This window comes from Marmota marmota, unplaced genomic scaffold (assembly GCF_001458135.2).
Source record: "Marmota marmota marmota unplaced genomic scaffold, marMar, whole genome shotgun sequence".
NCBI classification, from domain to species: domain Eukaryota; kingdom Metazoa; phylum Chordata; class Mammalia; order Rodentia; family Sciuridae; genus Marmota; species Marmota marmota.
Window position 1 is genome coordinate 46,957,809 of NW_026000057.1, and position 23,244 is coordinate 46,981,052.

The following is a 23,244-nucleotide window of genomic DNA, read 5'->3' on the forward strand; positions in this document are numbered from 1 at the left end:
CCTGATGTTACATATTTCCAGTGGCTCAGTCTGAGGGTGCTAGCCAAAGTAAAGGAGTGTGGAAACTCTGTGTGGCACTGGATTTCACCATGACCTGTCTGATGCAGAGTTACTGTCCAAGACCTGGATTTAATTTTGTTCCCTCTCGCAAGTGGGAGGCATCTCTCTCCAATTTACTTGGAGCTGGGGAAAGAATCATGTGGATAAATCTTTTCTTTCTGCCTTCTTCAACAAGTCTTTTTAAATTATTATAATAAAACCTAGCATTAAGGTTTCTTACCTGGCTTACTTAACTGTTGTGAAGGTAGTTCATAAGTACTTTCAAATTGGTGTATCTATAGAGAAACAATGACTAGACAATCTAACTCAGCAGCCATTTTTTTCTACCTTGAAGAATATTTACATATCAATACCAAAATAGGTCAAAAAAACAGAGATGACCAAATCCAGAATTAGATTGTATATTTTTATCATGGAGAAATCCCTAAGGTACTGTTATGGTTTAGACATAACTGTTCCCTCCCCTCCCCCAAAAGAAAGTGCATATGTGAGATAATACAAGAGGATTTAGAGGTGAAATGATTGGGTTATGAGATCTTATAACTTAATCAGTGCATTAATGTGAGGCTAGGCAGTAGGGTGTGGTGGAGAAGATGGGCCACTGTGTATGAGCCTTTGGGGTTTCTATTGTGTCTTCATTAAATGGAATAGACCAACATACTCTCTCTCCAGCTCCTTCCCTCCCTCCTCTCCACCTCTCTCCACTTCTCTCTCTCTCTCTCTCTCTCTCTCTCTAGTTTCTTCTGCCACAGTATTAAACCATGATGTTCTGCCTTACCTCAAGCCCTGAGGAATTAATGGAGCTGACTGATTAGGACTGATTAGGACTGAGACCACTGAAAATAGATTTTTTTCTTCCTAAAAATTGTTCTTGTTAGGTCTTTTGGTCACAGCAGTGAAAAACTTGACTAAAACAGATAATGTAAGTGAAGAAGCAAAATTCAGAGAAAAGCAGCATGCACATTATGTTACTATTACTGGTGATATATTTGATATGTTAGATATATGATTATAAACTCTAATATATTATAGATATATCAGTGATATTTAGTACATATATGTATAGGTACATTTTTATACACATACAATAGCTCTATAGTATTCAGAACATTGGTATTAGTAATTGTCTATGAAAGAAGCATTTTATACTACTTGTATTATCTATATTATAAATAATCAAATAAACTTTTAATTACAAATTTAATGTTTCAATTACACAAACATGGTGAAAGTTTTATTTCCTTTAGCCTTTTTGTACTCTTTCCGCTGTGTGTGAGTGAATAAGTATAACACTGTGAACATATTTGAGATCAGATTACATGCAGAAAAAAATAGAGTCATAAAATTTCAAACATTTTCTGGTAAGGAGTCCATCAATATGTACATTAAAGAAAACGAAAGTGGAAACAAAAAAAGATGGATAGGAAGAAAAGTGTCCTAGTTAGTATCCAAGGCAGAATTTTTTTGTTTTAATTTGTCTTTTTTTTAGGTTGATACTATGAACATCAGCAAACTTCACAAGACAAACAGCTATTGTCTGTGAAGAGGGCAAAGGAATCTGACCTTTCCTTTCAGAATCTCCAAGTGCTACAGCTATCTCTGTGGAAGTGACCACATCTCTTACTATTCTCCTTTGCAACCAGGTCAGCTTTATATTTTCTTATACTAACATTTAAATTACTACAAAGTACTAGCTTTTGAAATTGAATGTTTTATTATTAATCAATAACCAAAAATAAGAGTTTTTCTTCCCAAAGTACTTATAATCATGTTATTCACACTAGTCCTAAAAAAGATAAGTCAAATGAAACATATATCTGTATCTATCTATTTATCTATCTATATATACCTATATATTTGTAGATTAAATCTATACACCTATTGATTTAAATATAAATTATACCTATAGATTTATATCTATACCTATATATATTTGTTCTACAGGAGTAGAACAGAGGCAAAAGAAGGTTTTCAGAAGATCAAAGCTAAATGTTTTGATGGAGGTTGTCCAAGTTTGGTTTTCCCAAAAGCACAGAACGAGACAAGGACCTCACTACAGATAACTTGTGTGGGAGATATCTTAGGAAATAGATGTGAGAGATAATAAAAGTTGGTACAAAGAAGACAGGAAAGACAATTAAGGGTACATTACTGAGCTGGTTATAACTTAGGACAAATGCATTTCAATCCCAACTGAAAAACTTGTGAAGAACTTTGTAGCACACACCTTTGCTTTGTTGAATGGTATAGTGAGATTTTATCTATCAATATTAGTCCTTCATTTGTTCAGTTTGTCCAAAGGGCACTAACCTCCTGCACTTTCAATTGCAATGCTTTTGGCTTAAGTAAGCTGCCTAGGGCTTCAGAAAATGCCAAGAGACACATGAAATGCTTCAGGTGAGAAGTCATCAGAGTGAACAGGAGCATCCCACCATCACAGGAGGGACCCAGAGGATATGGTACAAAGTACAAAACATTTCTGCTCCCAGATAAAGAAATAAAGTTGAAGACTGTAACTAAAAGGAAAACTAACTTATAAATACATTTACATCATACCATATGCTATATATCTGAATGTCTTAAGGGATTTCTAAACTTTCTCTTATTACAGATGGTCACAGTTATCCAGCAAGATTTTAGTGAGCAGGGCCTAGTGGACGCATGGAACTAAGATAAGAACCCCTTTTCTTTAGGAACATATTTGCAAATTCAAATATGTATTATGAGATTTTGGGGAGTAAAACAAGCCAAAATTCTCAAACTAAAAGGTTTAATTTAGAGATTTCCACTGCATAAAATGAAGCAAAAAAAAAAAAAAAAAAAATCAACATTATTCCCATATCAAGTAGCTAGTTTTATGCATGATGTTCCTTAAGTTTAGTGTTTGTTATAATGTGGCAAAGATAGTACATAGCCTAAAATTTCTATCCACTTTCCACAATGGAGATTGTGGATGTCAGATGGTGGAATCTACATTTCTAACCACCTCTGCTCCTTTGCATCTCCTTATTAACATGAGATTTGTGTCTCTGAACCCATTGTTCCTTAAGTTCATTCTCTCCAGAGTCTCTGCAGGCCAAGGTTAGGCACTCCCGCAGTTTCTCAGGGTGTCAGCTGTTATGTGAATTGTCCACTGCTTAAACTGCTTTTTATATAGACTTTCAAACAGTCCACCCATTGTCAGTCCTTCCCACCTCCAACTTTTGTTTCAGAGAGTTTCTTGCTGATGCCAATTCCTAATATGTTCTGCCATTGCCTAAAGGGAAACCACCATTTCTATACTTTTATTTATTTATTTTGGAGGTGTGAATATATGCATTTATTCTCATCCTCTCAGATGAACAGCCAGCCAAAGTACTTTTAGTAACTTCTGTCAATTTAAAATGTGTCACTCACTCTTGCAGCATAAGGAGACTTTTATTATCTCATAAATCCAATCTCATTATTACACTTTTTACAGAGCTCAATCTGCAGCTCCCACCACTTCCCCTTTTGATGGGTAATTTCTTCATAGCTGACATAGGTTTCACTTTTTTTTTCTTAAGCCAGCTTAGTTAATTGCCACTTGTAAAATTTTTGTTAATGTTTGAAATCTGTAATGTTATATCTCCTTTTCTTTTCTGTATTTCCTAGTAGCTTTAATCCTTTGAAAATTCCTATGTAATTTGAGTATGGTTTGAAGAGTGAATGTAGGCATTCTGCCATGTTTAACCCTCATTGTCCAAGCATAAGTACATGTAACCCATGTGCTAGGGATTATTAAGAATGAATGTAGCCTGGCCTATTTCCCCCAGAATCTCTTTATAGAAAAATACATGTAAACTCACCTAATATTCCACGTAGAAAAGTCTTCTAAAAATTCAGCCTATCAATCAAAGAAGTAACAATGTTCGGTGAATTTTTAAAGATCTCATGCTGTTTTTGACCATATTAAGTAACTCCAGGGATTGAAACCAGAAAATGTGTGTTGCCTATTCTTGTTTTTGTTTGTAAAGTTACTAAAAGTGGACTATCCAAACCTGATATGATTCATTGAGAAATCTTCTCAAAGTTATACTTCAACCAGTTAAAGGAAAAGTCATTCATCACCCAGAAAGGGAGTCTTGGATAGAATTCTGGACATCTGTGAGGAACCAAGCATCCAGAATGATTCAGTCTTCTGGCAGAAAGGCGAAGCTGTTAGAACTGACAAACAGCTGTGAAAGCTTATATAGGATATAGTACACAGAAACAAACTAAAAATGCTAGGGCACAGGAAGGAAGTCAATACAAGAAAATGAATGTTATTTGTTAGTATCATCCATTTGCTTGATTTTAGTCACATATAAATATATAAATACAAATAATCAGGCTAGAAAGTAGCAAGGGTTGCATGAATCAATTATGTCACATCTTACTGCCTGAACGCTGAGTGCTGGTAGAACATCCAAACAATTACTCTTCTCTTAATGTGCTAATATTGATTTGTGTAGCTTTGAAACAATTTTCTAAAAGAAAAATACCCAGGAAAATGTTGCATGGAGACCAGTGTTCTGTTGTTGTGTTTTAGATTCCCCTATCGGTCAGCCTTTTCTAAGGGAATCTAAATTCATAGAAAGGTTTGGTAAGTATCTGTCAACACAGTTTAAATACATATTCTACTTTGACAAATAAAACCATATCTACTTTATAGATAAATAATGGGGGAAATAATGATTTGTAAAGTATTATTGATGACAACACATTTTGGTTGTTGTCGGTCAGGTGGACATTAAAACAAAATACTAAAGGTGGTGGTAACCTGCCATTTCACTGGTAAAACATGCTCTTAGCCCTTGCCATAACTGTATACATGTTTCAGTTTTTGAAGGAGATAGGAGAGAAGAGAAAAAATTGAAGAGATTCTGACAATATAAGTACAATTAATCTCTGCCAAGAGGAAGCTGCCACTGCCAAAGAGTCTGTGGAAGAAGTAAATGTGTACAACTTTATGTCTCACTTCAATATTCAATAGAGAGCACCTACCACAGAGGAAGAACATGTACTATGATTTACTTTATGAACTTGGGCAAGAGGTCTGGCAATGCACATGACTATGGAACCTACCAGTTCTACCATTTACTATATCAGCTAAAATGTTCAGACTGAACAGTGAAATTTCCTGGTAAAGGCACAGTTGAGCCATGAGTTTAATAATATCACTTTGTAGACTTGGGAGAGCCTCCTTAACATAGAAGATAACTATTATATGGTGCAGTGTGGCTGACAGCTACTATATATGTCTCTGAAAAACAACCACTAAAAGAAAAAATGGCCTTCTCTTGGGAAATTTGTTCTTTCTATGTGGGGAAAAGCTACTATCGATGGATGTAGTCAATACTCTATAAAACCCAAAGTTACAGATGTCCCTATAATCTATATACCTTTAGATCATTAATCAAAAATGTAAATTGCTATATAACCAACATATATAAGGAAGTAAGATGGTTGTTACATTATAGAAATAAGAAGGAAGATGTTAGATCTAAGGGGACTCACTGGGGCTTCTCTTGTTGTTTCCGCGCCCAATAATAAAATGTGAATAGGCTATTACAGCACAAACAATCTGACAAAGGCACGGTAAACAAGGATTAAATCCCTTTAGGATGAAGATCTTAGTTAACCCCTAAGAAAGAAAACCTAGATCTCGAGAATTGCTAGATTGAGAGTACAAGGATCCAGAATGAGTAGTAGACGAGAAGCATAACAAATGTCAAATACAGCCTTGGACTCAATTACAGGAGTATAGGGACAGTTTATCCCAGTCCTGATGTTTCTTTTTAAAAATGAAATTAATACTTCCTTGAAAAATCAGTGAAAAAACAGAGATTAATTTCACTGTGATATGAGGAAACCTGAGCTCTAAGCAATGGACAGTTGCTGATGTCATCAATACTCTCATCCCAAAACATTTCCATGAATTTTTAATGTTTTCTTTTACTTGCCTATGCCATTTGTTCCCGGAAGACTTTGTCCAACACATGTTCAATTAATACACTAGAGAAAATAGAACTTTCAGGCAGTAAATGCCCCTGCAATCTGCTCTCAATAAATCATGAGCTGGTTTAGGTTGATAATTATTCCAGTTTCCTTGCCAATAGTCAGGTACAACTATGAGATCAATAACTATCTACTGATATCAGGTAACACTGGGTGCTAGCAGTCCACAGAATAACCAGCTTTTTAATGTCTCCTACTGTATCTGCTTCTATAGTAGTTTCTTATTGCTGCCTTAACAAATTATAACATAGTAGCCTAAAGCAACACAAATTTATTTTTTTACAGTTCTGGAAGTCAGAAGTCCAAAATGGGTTTCAGTGGGCCCAAATGAGGTGTGGGCAGGGCCAGAATTCCTATAGAGAATATGTTTCTTGCCTTTTATAATTTCTAATGATCACTTCCTCTATCTTTGAAATGCACTATTGCAGTCTTTTTCTGGAGTCACATGACCTTTTCCTCTTCTGTAACAAAACATCTGTTATTCCACTCTAGTAAAGACACTTATTACAGGGGGCTGGGGATGTGGCTCAAGCGGTAGTGCACTCCCCTGGCATGCATGCGGCCCGGGTTCGATCCTCAGCACCACATACAAACAAAGATGTTGTATCCGCCGAAAACTGGAAAATAAATATTGAAATTCTCTCTCTCTTTAAAAAAAAAAAAAAAAGACACTTATTACATTTAGTGCCCATCCTAATAATCCAGAAACAATCTTTCCAAAAATCAAATCTGACTTACTCACATCTGTAAAATTAGTTGTGTGTTGTTGTTATTTGGTTGGTTGCTTTGTTGGTTTTGTTTCTGCTTTTGTTCCTTTTGTTTTGTTTTGTTTGTGTGTTTGTTTTTTGTCACTCACTGCTTCTGGGAAATAAAGAGGGATATCTATCTTTGTGGGACACAGTTACTTATTGGTGAATCCTGTTATGAAATCTTTCTCTCTTAATTCTGCAACTAATATTGTTTTGTTCTTCCCCTTGTGTATGGTTTCGATAGATTTTTTTTTCAATTTTACAAACTAGTATAGATTTTTAAAGTTCCAAATATGAATTCCTGGCTCTTTAAAAAAGACTACAAAGGTGTATAGTACTTGTGCCCTGCCTTCCTCCTCATCAACTTTCTCCTCCAAACATTCCGGAATGATTTTGTTTCTCCAAATGCACTAAGCATTTTCTTTCTTATCTAAGAATTTTGGTTGTCTGCCCCAAAATAAAATCCTTGCATTCATATATTAGTTATTTCCTACTCATCTTTCAGGTCTCACTGGAAATATGCCCTAGCATAATTTTTCCTAACACCCATCATAATTAATCATAATTAATCATAATTGTAGCTCATATCATTTCTGTTGTCTTTTGATTTGCAAATATGTATGTATCCAATTAGTTTTTAGTATGGTGGTCTTTAAATCGGTAAGTTGAAGATCATAAAATTAGATAAGCTCTTAAATGAGGCTATGTCAGGCACATTAGAAACAATTAATGCATATTTGATGATTAAAGGAATAAAAACAAAGGAATAAATGGGATTTTAAAAGACACCTTTGTCTTAAGATGCATTATCTGAACTGGATATCTTAGAGGAAAAAGTGAACATTTTTTTTTACTTATTTTATCTGTTTTTACAGGACAGTTGTACATTAATATCTTCTTAAATGCAATGCATAAAATATTTAAATTCCACAAATAAGCTTTTCTCCTTAATTTTGTTCTGCTAGCTATAAATATTTAGTGCTTTATTCACTTTCATATTTTTTAGCATAAGCTAATTTCTCTTCCCTGCAAACAGATAAGCAGTGCTACAATATGTGTAAATAGGTGGCATTTGCATTTGTGGTTCCTAATCTTAACTAAGCACTGGAATTCATTAAGGCTATTTGTCTTCCTTCTGCTTTTACCCATTTTTTCTCCTTTGTTTTCATTTATCTATGCTAATTTTTCCTTTGACTGCTTTTCTTTTCCAGGCTGAGGCAAAAAGACAGTAAATATCACTATCAATTTAAAGATTGCCAGGGTGCAGTCCAAGTTACTCAATTCCTATTTTTTTATGAGTTTCTTCACTTTACTTTCTTCTTTAGTTTATATTTGTACATCTATGCTGTTATAATTTCTTCTTTCTCTTCTATCTCACTACCATGTTGACTTAACCTTTCTTCTATGACATTCCATTGATTCACTCTTCTTCAGAATTTTCAATTAAACCAGATACTCAATTTATTTTGTAGTCATTCATTCAACAAGTTCATTTATTCATTCATTCAATAAATACTCATGGGGTGCCTACCCTAAACACATTTTTAGGTGCTAAAAATCCAGCAGAAGACAGAATAAGATCTCCAACATCGTGAAAGTTAGGCCTTATACCAAAGGCTAAGAAAAAGGTACTATAAGTACTATTTCACCATAACATATATGGGCTCTGGGGAAAAATAATATGAATTAGGTGGAATAGAAAATTATAATGGATTAATTATATGGGATGATTTCTAGTGTGCATGGAGCAAAAAATTTATAATGAAAAGGCAAAGAAGCAGAATAAATAGGATGTACAGACATCCTATTCATACACACACACACACACACACACAAAGAGAAAAAAAGAGATACTGAGAAATTTTAAGGAATTCATTCTTAAGAATGTGTTAGTAAGTGAAATTGCTAGACAGGCCAGGAGGCTGGAAATTCAGGCAGGAAGTAATATTATAATCTTCAGTCCCACAGCAGCTTGAGGAAGATTCCTTCTTCTTCAGGGGATGTCAGTCTCTTCAGATCTTCAATGGACTGGTTGAAGCCCATCCATATTAAGGAGAGTTATCTACTTTAGTCAAAGCCTTCCGATTTAAACATCAATTATTTTTAAAACAGTATTTTTAAATATTAATTATCTTAAAAAATATCTTCACATCACTGTCTAGATGTGTGGTTGACCTACCAACTGAGCACTATAGCATAGCCATTATGGTTATGTTTGAGGAAAACTTGGAAATGTGAGAAAGAGCTATATGGTTATTATGGGGAGGGGAAGAAATAAAAGCTTCTTGGGTAGAGGAATAGCAGTGCAAACCTCTGAGGTACTGTGTTTGGTGGACAGGAAGGAGGTCAGTGTAGATGAAGCAAAGGCTGTAAGTGTGAGGAGTTGGGGTAGTAAGAAAGCGAAGAGGATGTGGTCTCAGAGTTAAGGAGGGAATACTGTGAAGACTTTTCTAAGAATAATACCAACTTTGGATTTTTTCATCATCAGAGGGGCATCAGGAATTTACTTTTTATAAGGATCATTTTGAATGGTAGCTAAAAAAATAGACTATAGAGGGGCAAGTAGAGAAAAGAAATAAATCAAGCAGGGATAATCTAGGAGGAAGACAATGGTTTTGATGGAGATAGGAATATAAGGTTCAGAATGCCTTATTATATTATTCTATTCTGTTCTTATATTTAAATCACAACATTGATTTTTTTATTTGGATAACAAAAGATACTATTTTCTTCAATCCATTTTTATTGGTATGAGTGTGTAGGATAGAAGAGGCAAGGATAAATTCAGTTTTTGCTTGTTAAAAGTTGGATTTAGTCAAATACAAATAAATGCAGTGAGAACATTAAGTTTGAACTGTTTATTAAACACCTGATCAGAAATGTCAGTAGATAAATAAATCTAAAGTTCATGGGAGAGGACCTATAGACAAAAAATTGGAAAGTGTCAGTATGTAAAGGATGCAGTTATTTTGAATCAACTCACATTAGCTACTGAAATGTTTCCCTAAAATGTTCTTTATTGTGTGGTTTTGTGGCCCCACAAGGCAGTTCTGTAGGATTTAGAAAGTAGAAGTACACTAAAATCTGAGGGTTATGGCACAAAGCAGAGCTGTAAGTTTGCACACATTATTCATTCTTCCCCATCAACATCCAAAGCAGACCCAATGCGTATGATAAATCCTTCATTCCACATGATGGTTCTACTTACCTGATCAATCCCTAACTACTATTGTTGCTACTTACAGAAATAAAAATATATGTAAGTTCTATAGAACATAAGAAGTGATTGGACCCTGGGTCAGTGTGAACTTCAGAGATCAATTTCATGAGAGCGAAACTTAGATTTAGCAGTCAGTATGAGAGGAAAGAAAAACATTATAATCAATTATACGAATTATTGATAGATTGAGAAAGATATATAGTGGTCCTTTGGACCAGATGGAATTAAAAGAAAAAAAAGTTTGTTAATAAGTGGGTGAAATAATAGGAAAGTGCCAAAGGACACTGACAAGGGTTAAAAACATGATTAAGCCATCCATGTTTGTTAGTTGGTGCTTCTTCAAGTGATGGTTCAGACTGGGAACTAGGGGCACTGTTTTTCCTATGATTACCTTTCAAAGACATGTCTCCTAGGGCTGAGTATGTGGTTCAGTGGTAGAACACTTGCCTATATGCAAGGCCTATATAGCCTCCATACAGCCCTGAAAAACAAAAACCTAAGAAATCATTAGCAAAAAACTAAATTTCAAGGGATGGCTCCCAGGTCTTCAAGAAAAGAAATACTGGGTTGTTAAACTAGGAAAAGTATTGAGGAAGATTTATATCTCAAATGATAAAGATAGAATTTACAATTGTAATTTTTCTCAAGTAAATTCTGTAAGAAAAGGGAATTCAGGAGCCTATTGTCAAAAAAAAAAAAAAAAGTCAGTCTAATGTTTAGTTGAGCTATGCTGAACTATAGAAGCTGCCTTGATGAGTTTATCAGGATAGAAACCATTAGTGATCTTGGCAAAAGCAGGTTTGGTGTTCAAGGCAAAGAATTAATGTAAATAGTTTCAAGAGAAAAGGAGAGAAGAAGGAGTAGAGAGAGAATATATATAACTTTTGTGGAATCTTACTGTAAAGGAAACAGAGGAATGGCCCAATAGCTGGAGGGTAAAGGATAGACAAGACAGTGATTTAGATGAGACAAATAATACATGTTTTTATGCAGATGTGGTGATGCAGTAGAAGAAGAAATTAGGCATAAAGGCAAGTAAGATGAGGACATTCTGGGGGATAATTCTTGATTTGTCAAGAGGAATAAAAGCTAGAGTTCAATTTAAGGTTTGCCTTTAAATATGAATACAAACTGCTAATTATAACAATAAGAGGGGCAGCTGAGTCTGTTAGATTCAGGGGAAGAAAGGTGGGAAGATAGATTGGTGAAAACCTGTGGCATACTTTTTTGCTTCCCACACTAGGAAGCTAGGTTTACAGTTAAGCATAAGAAGAGGAAAGAAACTGATTATGGATTAAGAGTGAGAGGTATGAAATAGTTGGTCAAGGACAATGAAAGAGTGTATGATCTAGGAAACATGGATTCCCCAGGTAACAATAAAGTTCAGTTAAAGATGGTTGCCATGAGACTACTCTCTGTGACTCTTGTTTTCTCCAAATAAGTTTATCTCTGCAACCAAAACCCAGTGTAGAATTAATTTTGACCAGGATAGGAGGTTTGCCCACAAGTATGATAAAAGAAGAAACTTTGAAGAAGACATATTTTTAACTATGTACAGAATTAATTGCTTTTCCATGTCATCATCCACATTGATATATTTCTCTTAACTATTTTATTGATTTTAGTGTATGCGCTTCTCTGTTTCCAATCAACAAGTATGTAGTGCTAATCATAGTATCTAATATTTACTTGGCACTTAATTTTTTTTTCAGGCACCTGTTTAAGGACTTTTGCCCACATTTTTTATTCATTTAATCTTCATATCAACCCTATGACAGAGGTAATGTTATCTGCACTTTCCAGATGAAAGCACTGAGGCAGAAAGAAACTAAATAGGTTTTCCCAAATCAGGCACTAAGCAGCTAAGATATAAATCCAGTAAGAAATGTCAAAATCTGGGTTTCTAATCACCATGTTGCAGTTATCTGTGAATTACAAGACCTGTCAGCAATTATACAGCATAACAGGTAGGTAAGTTTCAGTTGACAAATTGGTAAGGAAAACATACACCTATGAAACAAAGAATGAGAAAAACAGGTTGATATATTAGCACACAATGTTTGAGGCTGAAAATTCATATACAGAATAAGGAAAGGCAAGAATGGTACTGAAGTATGGATAGAATAAAAAGACAAAGAAAGAAAGCACCCCAGATGGTGGTATAGCCAAAGCAAAATGTAGGAGGTGAACTTGATCCTACTGTATTGAGCAAGAGAGTAAAGGTTGTGTCAGGGAGGGAAGATTGTACTTGGATAGGAGCAGTCAGAAGTATATACAGCAAGTACAAGCAATAAATTTAGGGAATGGGGTCTTGCAGGGCAGGTTATAAGATATGTGCAACAAAGCCTGATAAATTTCATGTGTTGGTTGTGTGAACCCTTCCTCATGAGTCTTCCATAAAGGAAAAACCACACTTGACCCATGGTATAAAGAAAGCCAGCAGTCATGGGAATTGATGGAGACCAGGAGCTGTGGCCATGTTATATTCATCTTTTCCCCTCTAGCCCTGTTAGCTCATTTCCTTTGTTGAAGCCTAGTGCATGTTAAATAAACCTTAAATTTTAAAAATGAATAGCTATTAATGGGATTTGATGATTAACTGAGAAAGAGAATAATAAAAATAATTTCTGTGTTTTAAAATCTTTCACAGATCATAAAATTAACAATATTAATAACAAAATGAGAATATTGAAAAGAGAAAGCAGTTTAGAAAGAATGTAAGTTTCAGGGCATCAGGGTAAGTATAAATACTATACTTTTCAGCAGTCCACTAACATTTACCAGAGTCTCATTAGTAGTCAAAGAGAAGTCACATCCAGCATCTAAACCTGGTTAAAAAATTTTGTGATTTCTGGCCACAAATTCACTGTGCAGCACAAGAAGAATAATGAAAAGAGGTGTGCTTTTTTATTCTCCCCCTCATCCCTAGGTGGAAGCCTGAAAATAATGATAATAACAGCAGCTGTACTTATAAATATCTCCCTCCTACTGAAAAAGTGCTGTTCAGCTAGATGCAAACCTAGTGTGTAATTATATATTTACAAGGCATACATAATAATAGCTGGTGGTAAGCACTGAGGAAGTAAAAGGAAAAAAGTCTGAGTAGTGAATGCAAAGAGAGTTTAGAAATACCCTGCTGCTTAGTGTACCATGCATAGTCCTTCATGAATAAATTTTATTTCTCCCAACGAAGTAACAGAAGTTAATTTGACAACTAACAATATCAAGTGAAAAATTACCCTTTAGAAAACTGTTGTGAATTTAGATTGTTGCCCTGGATTTTCTCAAGCTATGGTGGGTGATTCATTGTTACTGAGGTGGTTTGTGCTGTGACTACGGTTAACACAGAATCTATCTTCCCAGAATTCCCTGGAGGGGCCTGCATTAGAGGAATTTGTGCACAATTTGGAAAACCAGAATTAGAGCAAGTGGAAGGCATTAATCTCTAAAGGTGTTATGTTGACATGCCATGACACTAAGGGCAATGGCTCTGCAGGTTCTAATGTCCTCTTTCTCTCAGGTTCCACATCCCACTCTTTTTCTCAACTGCTACACTTGCTCAACTGCAGTGTCTCTGTAGCCCAGAGTGTGTTTTTACCACCTACAGAAGCAATATTTAGGCAAAATATCCCCACTGACTCTTCAACTTTATTAGTATGTGCACTCTGAATGTGCATATACAATTTAATGAGGTTTGACAAATGCTTATACCTATTTATGTACATGTATATATCTCATCTTCTTAAATGAGATGCAGAATATTTCTGTCTCCCCAAAATACTCCCTTGCTAATCAATTCTTCCCCTAGAAAACCACTGATCTGGCTTTTATGTATAAAACTTTTTCTGAATAAATTCATTTTGTCTTTTCTAGAACATTATTCTGTATAAGGGGCATCCTATTTTAAATACTTGTTGGACTTGTCTCCTTTTGTTCAGTATGTTTCTAGATTTCATCCATGTTGCATTCTTGAGTATTTCTTTTTTTTTTTTATTGCTTGTAGACATACTCATGGCATGAATATGCCACAATTTGTTTATGCATTCATCTGTTGACATACATTTGGCTTGTTTCCAGTTTTCAGATTTAAAAGCAAGCTATTTTAAATATTAGTGTATGTATTCCTGTGTCATGTATTCATACACATAAGTAACTATATAAGAGTGGAACTATTAGTTCACATATAATTAAGTGATTTTCTTGCTATTTTTGGATATATCTCCTTGTTCAGATTTGTGTAGAGTAAATATTTACTCACAGTTCATGGCTTCCATTTAAATTTTCTTATTTATTTCTTCTGAAGAGTAGAAGTTTTAGATTTTGGTAAGATTTAATTTATTAATTTTATGGCTTGTATTTTTTATATCCTGTCTAAAAATAACTTCACCTAACACAGTTTTGCAGTATTTCTTCCTATGTATTTTCTAGAAGGTTTTTTTTATTTTTTATATTTAGATCTATAATTTGCTTCCAATGATATCTGTAAATGATGTGAGGCAAGCTGAGGTTTACTTTTCTATATGAATAATCAGTTCTTCCAGCACCATTTGTTGAAAAGAATTTTTATATATACTGGATTTTATAAAAATACACACAATGGGATTTTGACTAGTGCTATGTTAGATCTATAAGGCTGTTTTGTGGAAAATGATATGTTAAGAATACCATCTTCCAATTCACAAACAAAAAATAGCTTTTTTTTTTTTTTAGATATTTTTCAGTTTATTTCGGCAACATTCTGGTTTTTGGTGCTAAGGGCTGCATATTTGGGGAAATTTATTTCTCCTAAGAATTTTATGGTTTTTGATGTTGCATTTACAAGGGATTTCCAGTAGGGTTTTTGTTTGTTTTGTCTTATATTTTATCTTTTAGTCTTTAAGACTGTAAATAAAGTGAATTTTGCTTCTTTATTTCAATCTTTCCTTCCCATTTTGTTGTTCTATGAACTGGCTATGATCTCTAGTATCATGATGGATAGAAGTAGTTAAAGCAAACATCTTTGCCTTTTTCCTTGTCTTAAGGAAAACATGCTGAATATTTCACCATTAAAAACAATTTTTGCTATACTATTGCTATATATTTTCTCTATAAAATCAAAGAAATTTCCTTCTATCCCTAGTTTTCTGAAAGAATTTATCACAGATAATTTGGGATTCTATGAAATTTTTCTTCTCCATTTACTGGTATAATCAAATGACTTTTTTTCTCCTTTATTCTACTAACATGATGAATTGCAAGGTTTTCAAATGGTGAACTAATCCTGCATTCCTAGGATAACCCTCAGTTCATTTTTATGTAATTCCAAACTTTATTTGCTAATACATTGTTCAGGATCTGTGTCTGACACAAAATTATTTCCTACTTGGATGTTGTATAGCATTCACCAGTGAATTCATTTTCATCTGAATTATTTTTTGAATAAAGTATTTTGATTGCTAATTAAGTTTCCTTAATCAAAATAGGACACTTCAGATTTTATATTTCTTCCTGAAACTTTTTTTAATAAATTGTATTTTTCACGGTACTGTCCATTTCATTTATGCTTTCTTATTTTTTGGCACAGACTTGCTAAAATTAACACTTTATTACCTTTTCAATACTTACACTGTATACCCTTTTTATCTACTATAACTAATTTTTTATTTTCTCTTATTTTCTTTAATTAGGCATGTCTTATTAATTTAATGTTATTTATCTTTTAAGTAACTGTCATTTTCATTTATTTTCTCCACTGTTAATTTTATATTTCTTAATTTCTTCTCATCTATTTTTACTTATATTTATTTTAAGTTTCCTCTTTATGAAAATGGAAAATTAAATAATTTATTTGAAATTGTTCTTCTTTTATAAGCATAAAATCATAGGCATAAATTTCCCTCTTATACTAGGTGTGATGGTTAATTTTATATGTCAACTTGACTGGGCTAAAGGATGCCTAAGTAGCTTATAAAACACTATTTCCGATTGTGTCTGTGAGGCTATTTCTGGAAAATTTCAGCATTTGTCAGTATATGGAATAAAAGACCCTCATCAATGTTGTAGACATACTATCCTTCATTAATCGCCTAGGTACAACCAAAAGGTGGAGGAGACAGAAAAATTTTTCTTTCTTTTTCTTTTTTTTTTTTTTNTATCTTTGGTTTTCAGTAATTTTAATATGATATAGTCAGCTTTATTTATTTTGCCTAAGTTTTGCTGAAATTTTTTGATTTGTAAGTCAATCCTTTTTTTGTTCAAATTTGCAGAAATATATACTACTGTTTCTTCAAATATTTTCTCATATTTGGGACTTTAATTGCCAATATACTGGATTTTTGTTTATACTGGACTTTTGATATGTTACTCAGATCATGAGGACCTGTTCATTTTTATTAAACATTTTTTCTCTGTGTTCTTCCAATTACATAATTTTTATTTTTCTTTCTTCATGTCAGCTTACCTTTCTTCGCATGTCTCCAATCTGGGCAAGGAACCAGAGAGCTATTGTGAGTTTCTAAAAGAAATGTTTATCTCTGATAGCTACAGGGAAAGAGTTCCAAAAAATCAAACCAAAGTGTAATTCTAGGAATGTCAGAACATTTATTTATGTACAATTGTATGACATAATATTCTCAAGATAAATTCTGAAAAATAATACCCAATACTTCAGAAAATCACTTTAACTTCAATATGAATAATTCCTCCTTCTCAGTTATCATTGTGATGTTCTCATTCTTTCATGGGCATAATTATTACTTTAATAATATAAATCATAAGGTAAAATTATGAATTTATCTACAATTATAAAAATTCTCAAGTGTCTTCTTTGCCCATCAGTTATGCCTTTTTATGAAGCTTTAAAAATTTTAAAATTTGGCATAATTATTTAAGTGTTTATTCACAGTTAATGATAAAAATGATGCAATTTTAATTTTATAAGATTTATCTTAACTTGGTTTTATCTAGGTTTAAATGAATAAATAATAAATAACATTTATTCTAAATGAATAAATAACACAAAAATTTGGTGCTGATTTTCATTGTCTTTTGTAAAGTCTTCATTGTACACTTTGACAGAACTGAGAAAGAAAATGACTCTAATGACTGAATTACAAATTATTTTGTAAAATCAAAATTGAAGGCGCTCCTAATCAAGTTGTCAGGTGGGAAAATATTAAAAATAACAATGTAAAAAATTGTATTTCAGTAGAAAGAAATTTTAAAAATTGAGTGATATTGCTAATGTAAGACTCTAACTTCCCATAGTCTACCCTATAGCAATAGAAAATATAGATATTTCAATTCATAAGTATAAAATAACCCAATCAGTAATTGGACTAAGGAATTGAAGAGTTCACAGAAGACATAAAATTGATCACAAACATATGAAAAAGTGTTCATCATCTCTAGCACTTAGAGAAATGCAAATCAAAACTACTCTAAGATTTCACCTCACTCCAGTCAGAATGGCAGTTATTAAGAATACAAGCAACAATAAATGTTAGTGAAGATGTGAGAAAAAAGGTACACTCATTCATTGCTGGTGAGCCTGCAAATTGGTGCAACCACTATGGAAAACTGTATGGAGATTTCTCAGAAAATTTGGAATGGAACCACCATTTGACTCAGTTATCCCACTCCTCAATTTATACCCAATGGACTTAAAATCAGCATACTACAGTAGCATAGCCACATCAATGTTTATAGCAGCTCAATTCACAATACTTAAACTATGGAACCAGCCTAGATGCCCTTCAACAAATGAATAGATAAAGAAAATGTGGTTCATAACACAATGGAATATTCCTCAGCCTTAGAGAAGAATGAAATTTTGGCATCTGTGGGTAAGTGGATGGAGCTGGAGTATATCATGCTAAGTGAAACAAGTCAAACCCCCAAACCAAAGATCAAATGCTTTCTCTGATAAGTGGATAGTGATCCATATTGGGGGGGGAGGGTAGAGAAAAATGAAGGAACTTTGGATTGTGCAGAGGTGGGGGAGTGAGGAAGAAGAGGGGGTGTGGGGATGGGAAGGACAGTGGGATGGGATGGACATTATTATCCTATATATATGTATGATTACACTACTGGTATGACTCTGTACCATGTACAGCCAGAGGAAGAAGTTGTGCTCCATTTGTGTACAATATGTCAAAATGCATTCTACTAATATTAGATATACCTCACAATTGAATTACAGATTTTTTTGTAATGTCAAAGTCACAATACACTTGTGTGCTAAATTTTTAATTTATTGCCTCTTAGTTCCAAATTCACTCTTATTTACCTGTTTAATATTACTGGACTTAAACCACTAACTATTATCATTTGAATTGCTCATATTTATGAGTTGCTTTGTCATATTTCAACACACATATAAAATGATTAAAGCATTTCTTTTCTGAAGCACACATGACAATTAGCTTTGTCCTTAGAAGAAGAATCAGGAATAATGTAAAAGAAGAGACTTTTCTTCCCATGTCCAATGTGTTGCTGCTTGTTTCTTTGTTTCTTGCTCCTGCTTTGCAGCTACTATCAGCTACTGTCTGTGAGGACATTCTATATCTCTGTTCCAACTGGATACCCAGAGTGCAAAGTTGCTTAGTGAGCTCATGATTCCAGGCCCAGCCAGGTTACCACCTCCCTAAACCTCTTCCTATATGGTGGTGTAACTGCCTGATTTGAGGCTACTCTGTTAGTAGGTGGATTTTTGATATTATAATTCTGCCTGTGCATTCACTTGACAACATCAACTTCTGTAAAACATGGTTTTTCTGGTGCTGGGCTCCTGTAGGTTTCAATTCTCTGTATCTGGCACCTGCAGAGGGACATTTTCTAATGCAGAGTTCCTGCATTACATCACTTTTTTAGCACAGAGACCTCTATAAGCTGTGGCTTTCAACAGAGAACTCCTACAGAGGGCTACTTCAACTGCGTGCATATGCAATGACCAGCAGGGCCCAGCACTCAACAGCTTCTGCTGATATCTCCTTAAGTGATTTTTTAACAGGTCCTGAGCCATAGCACAACTCTATGGGTGGCTTCCACAGAACCCTAGACAGATTTCTAACATGTCTCACCAGTGCAGTACCTCAGTGATTTCTCCCCCATTCACTGAGCTTAACATATGGTCTCTCCAAATAAGTCTGATTTTGGTTCACAGACCAGGGGAGATGCATAAAAGGGCATTCATTTATTCTTGAATTCTCTTTCTTAGTCCTAGAGAGGAGAATTTTTTATTATATCTGCTATTATGTCATTTCAAAGAATTGTCTCTCTCTTTAGTTCTTACCAGTCTCGTCCCCAGTATTCCAAATCCTGTTGTGGTTAATAATTTGTATATTATGCTTCCTTTTCCAAACTACAGATGGTCCTCAATTTATGATTAGAGTCACATCCAAATAAACTCAATATAAATTAAAAATTATTGTAATAAAAATCTACTTAATCTGGGCTGGAGTTGTGGCTCAGCAGTAGAGCACTCACCTAGCGTGTGTGAGGTGCTGGGTTCGATCCTCAGCACCACATAAAATAAACAAAAAAAATTTTTTAAAATCTATTTAATCTGCCAAACATCATAGCTTAGTAACATAGTAAAATGTATTGGTTTATTACCCTTGAAAATGTCTGGTTGACTGACAGTTGCCACTGCCCAGCATCATTTTTAGCCTGGGAAATAGGTCAAAAGTTAATATTTAAGATATAGTTTCTACAGATTGCATACATTTTTTGCAAAGTGTGAAGGTGAAAATCATGTTAGAAACTGCCTGTTTGCATTTGGCTGTTATAAACTGACATTTTATAGTATTTAATATACTTTCGATATATTCATATATTTTACCTAAACTATATATTCAATCATTTAAACATTATAAAGTTTTATATTAACTTTAAAGTATATATGCAAGTAAATAAATTCTCAAAATTATTTTATGGAATATACTAAAAAATGTTTAATACCATGAAAACTATTGTTATATTCTACAATTTAATAGACATTAGTCACATTGAACCATTTAAATTCAAACTTTTCTACACTGAAATAAAATCAAATTTAAAATGCAATTCCTCAGTCTCACACATCACATTTCAAGTGTTCAAGAGCCACATGTGACCACTGACTATCATATTGCAGAGCAGAGATACAGAAAATTATCATCACTGCAACAGGTTCTATTGGACAGTATTGTTTAAAGACAGGAGATTTTGAGTCACAAAATAATCAATTGATATTTATGGATTAATTAAGGCAGGTATTCTTTTCTAGAAAAGAAAAATAATTTGTTGTTTAATTGTACAAGGTCCATGTTCTCATATTCTAATTAAACAATAGGGAAAATATTCAGATGTTTTAAAAATTATTGGAATTTTGGGAGGTTTATTCACCTTTAAAAGAGTTAAGTATTTTGCAAGAATGAAAGAAGAGGGTGCTTACTTTATTTCAGGAAAAGATGGCTTAGACCTCATGATATTTGTTTCTACTGGTATGCTGCTTCTTCCCCTGGTAGTACTTGAACCACTGTATCTAAACCCTAGGCGGAGTAACTCTTGACAGGATATAGTGAAAGAAGTTAAGCTATCTGAGTTTATTAATAAGGGTTCTCTAAAGAAAGAGAACAGGTTATATATATATATATATATATATATATATATATACACACACACACACGTATACACATATATATCACATATATATTTGAATAGTATATATATATATATATATATATATATATATATGGTTATAAAAAGGGGATTTATTATATTGGATTTTATGACTAGAAGTTGGATAGTCCCACAGTAGCTGTGTGCAAGCTGTAGAACCAGTAGCTGGAGGAACCAGTAGCTGTGCAATTCAAGAAGCTGCAGCCCCAGAAAAAGAAGGAAAAGTCAGGGATCAAAGGACTGGAAACTCCCTGGAGAGTCACTCGTCTGAGTCTGCTTTGAAAGAGTACAGGAGGTGGAGTCTGAAGTCCTCAGGCAATCACAGCAATAATTCAAGCACCTGCTTAAAAAGAATAGAGCCTTCATCTGAGGCTGCTTCCACATATTGCACCTATTTGTTCCATTCAGCTGGAAACCTATTGGATTATGCTGCTGGTGGTTAGGGTAGGTTTCCATCTCAAATTGATGTTCCACATTCCAATAATTCCTAAAAGCACCCTCATTGACACACCCAGAAGCTTCTTAATCTTAGCTCTCTTAATCCAATCAAGTTGACAATTCAAATTGATAATCCTGGGGTGTAATTGTGGACTTGGAATAAATGAAACTGACATATTAGTGACAAGGATTTCTAAGGAATGATATGTGGATAGGTAGAATGATTTTAGAGTGCAACAACATTCATGCCCCATGTAAATGCCACTGGAGGGCAATCATAACACAGTAGTTACTCAGGAATAAGAATACAAAATGACCCATTCTAAGGATGTCAGGCATTTTTCTTTAGCAGCCACCTCCTGTTCATATTTAGAGGTCCTGTGTATGAATTCACCAAGGCATTATTGATTGATAGATGCCACACATTAATTCAGCTATGTGATCCAATCTAACCTCTGTCACTGTTAAGCGCAAAACCTGTCACATAGCTGTCAGGCCAATGCTCAACTTCTAAAATGTTAATATTTCTTGCAGGTACAACTATCTACCTTGCGTTAGGTTGATTACATTGAACCACCCCATCATGTAGGGTGCAATGCTTTGTACATTTTCTTGCCATAGATGTCAGCTCTGCCTGCAGCACTTCTGCCAGCAACACTATTTTTGGACTTTGAGTAGCAAAGAAATTTAATTTTTGTCCACTCTCATCCATGACAGGCTGAATATTGCTCCCAGGAGCATTTATTGCTTTGGCATTTCTGGTTTGTCCTGCTCAAGTAACCAAATACACAATTCTGCAAAGAAAGAAAGTTCTCTAGATGAGTGTGGTAGTTATTTGCAGTAAGATGTCATTTCTATACCTGGAAATGGTTAATGCCTGAGAGGTATAGTAAAACACAGTTTTTACTGGACATTAATATCAGTCTTATAAACACATTATTTTATGGTAGTATGTGTTGTAACAATTTATAAGAATTTTTGAAAAGACACATAAAAAATTAGAAGCTGCAAAATGCTGCTGTGAAAGTTGTAGTTAAACACTTTATATCTTATAAATTCCAGAAGCTATCCTATATATTGATAATTCAAACACTAGTAACACTTTAACAGAAAAGGTGGATTTCCAGGTTCATTTTTGTTGCTGCAAATAGCCGTATCTCCTTTTTAAAACTGAAGAATATTCCATTGCATACATATATCATAATTTCATTTCCATTTGAATAAGGAAAGCATACTAAGGATATACAATTTTACTATGCTTACAGCTTATTTTTAATTTAATATTGGGTATTTTTCTTTAGTTTGATTTTGTTGTTTCTTCCTGCTTATTTCTTATTTTTATTTTTTCTCTTTGGAAGAAATTAGACATTTTAATACTGCATTGTTTTCACCTGTAAAATGGGGCTTTGGGGGACAAATTATTTGCTTTCTAATATTTCTTATAGCTCTGTATTTTATAATTTTATAAACAAAGTAAAAATAGTATTAAAATTATAAATAAGAGGCACAGAAAATATTTAATAGAATATATAAATCGTGGCATGCTCAAGTTGGCTTAAAAGTATTTACAAAATATTCAGGAAAACATTGCTTTATAACATTATACTCTCAAAATATTCTCCCAAGATTTTTAATATTTTAACAAATTATTCTGAGAAAGAAGAATAAAAAGAGTTTCTATTTAAGTGACAGGCTCCACTTCTATTAATAAAAAAGAAATGACAATGATGGAAAACTCTAAATTTGCTCTCTTAGAAATAAATTCTTTACATTTACCCACAATGGAAACTGAAATGAAGAAGAATAATGAGTGCCTCCTTATCCTTTTGATTTTCAACTCTAATGACAATATTGTAGCATTTAGCATTTGTTCTTCAGTTAATATTAAAGAGCTGAATATACCTCATTCTTGTTGATAAATCCACTCAATAGAAAGGATGTTGAAAGAATGAGTCTTCTGGTGTAGTGAAAGAGTTCAATTGCTGGTTCTGAGAAATATCAGTTCTGCGTCAGATTATTCCAGTTAATAATCTTAGTACTCCTGGGCCTCTTTTCATCACTGGTATAATAGGAACCAAAATACCACTTAATGAATAGCATTCTTGTTACAGTCAAAAT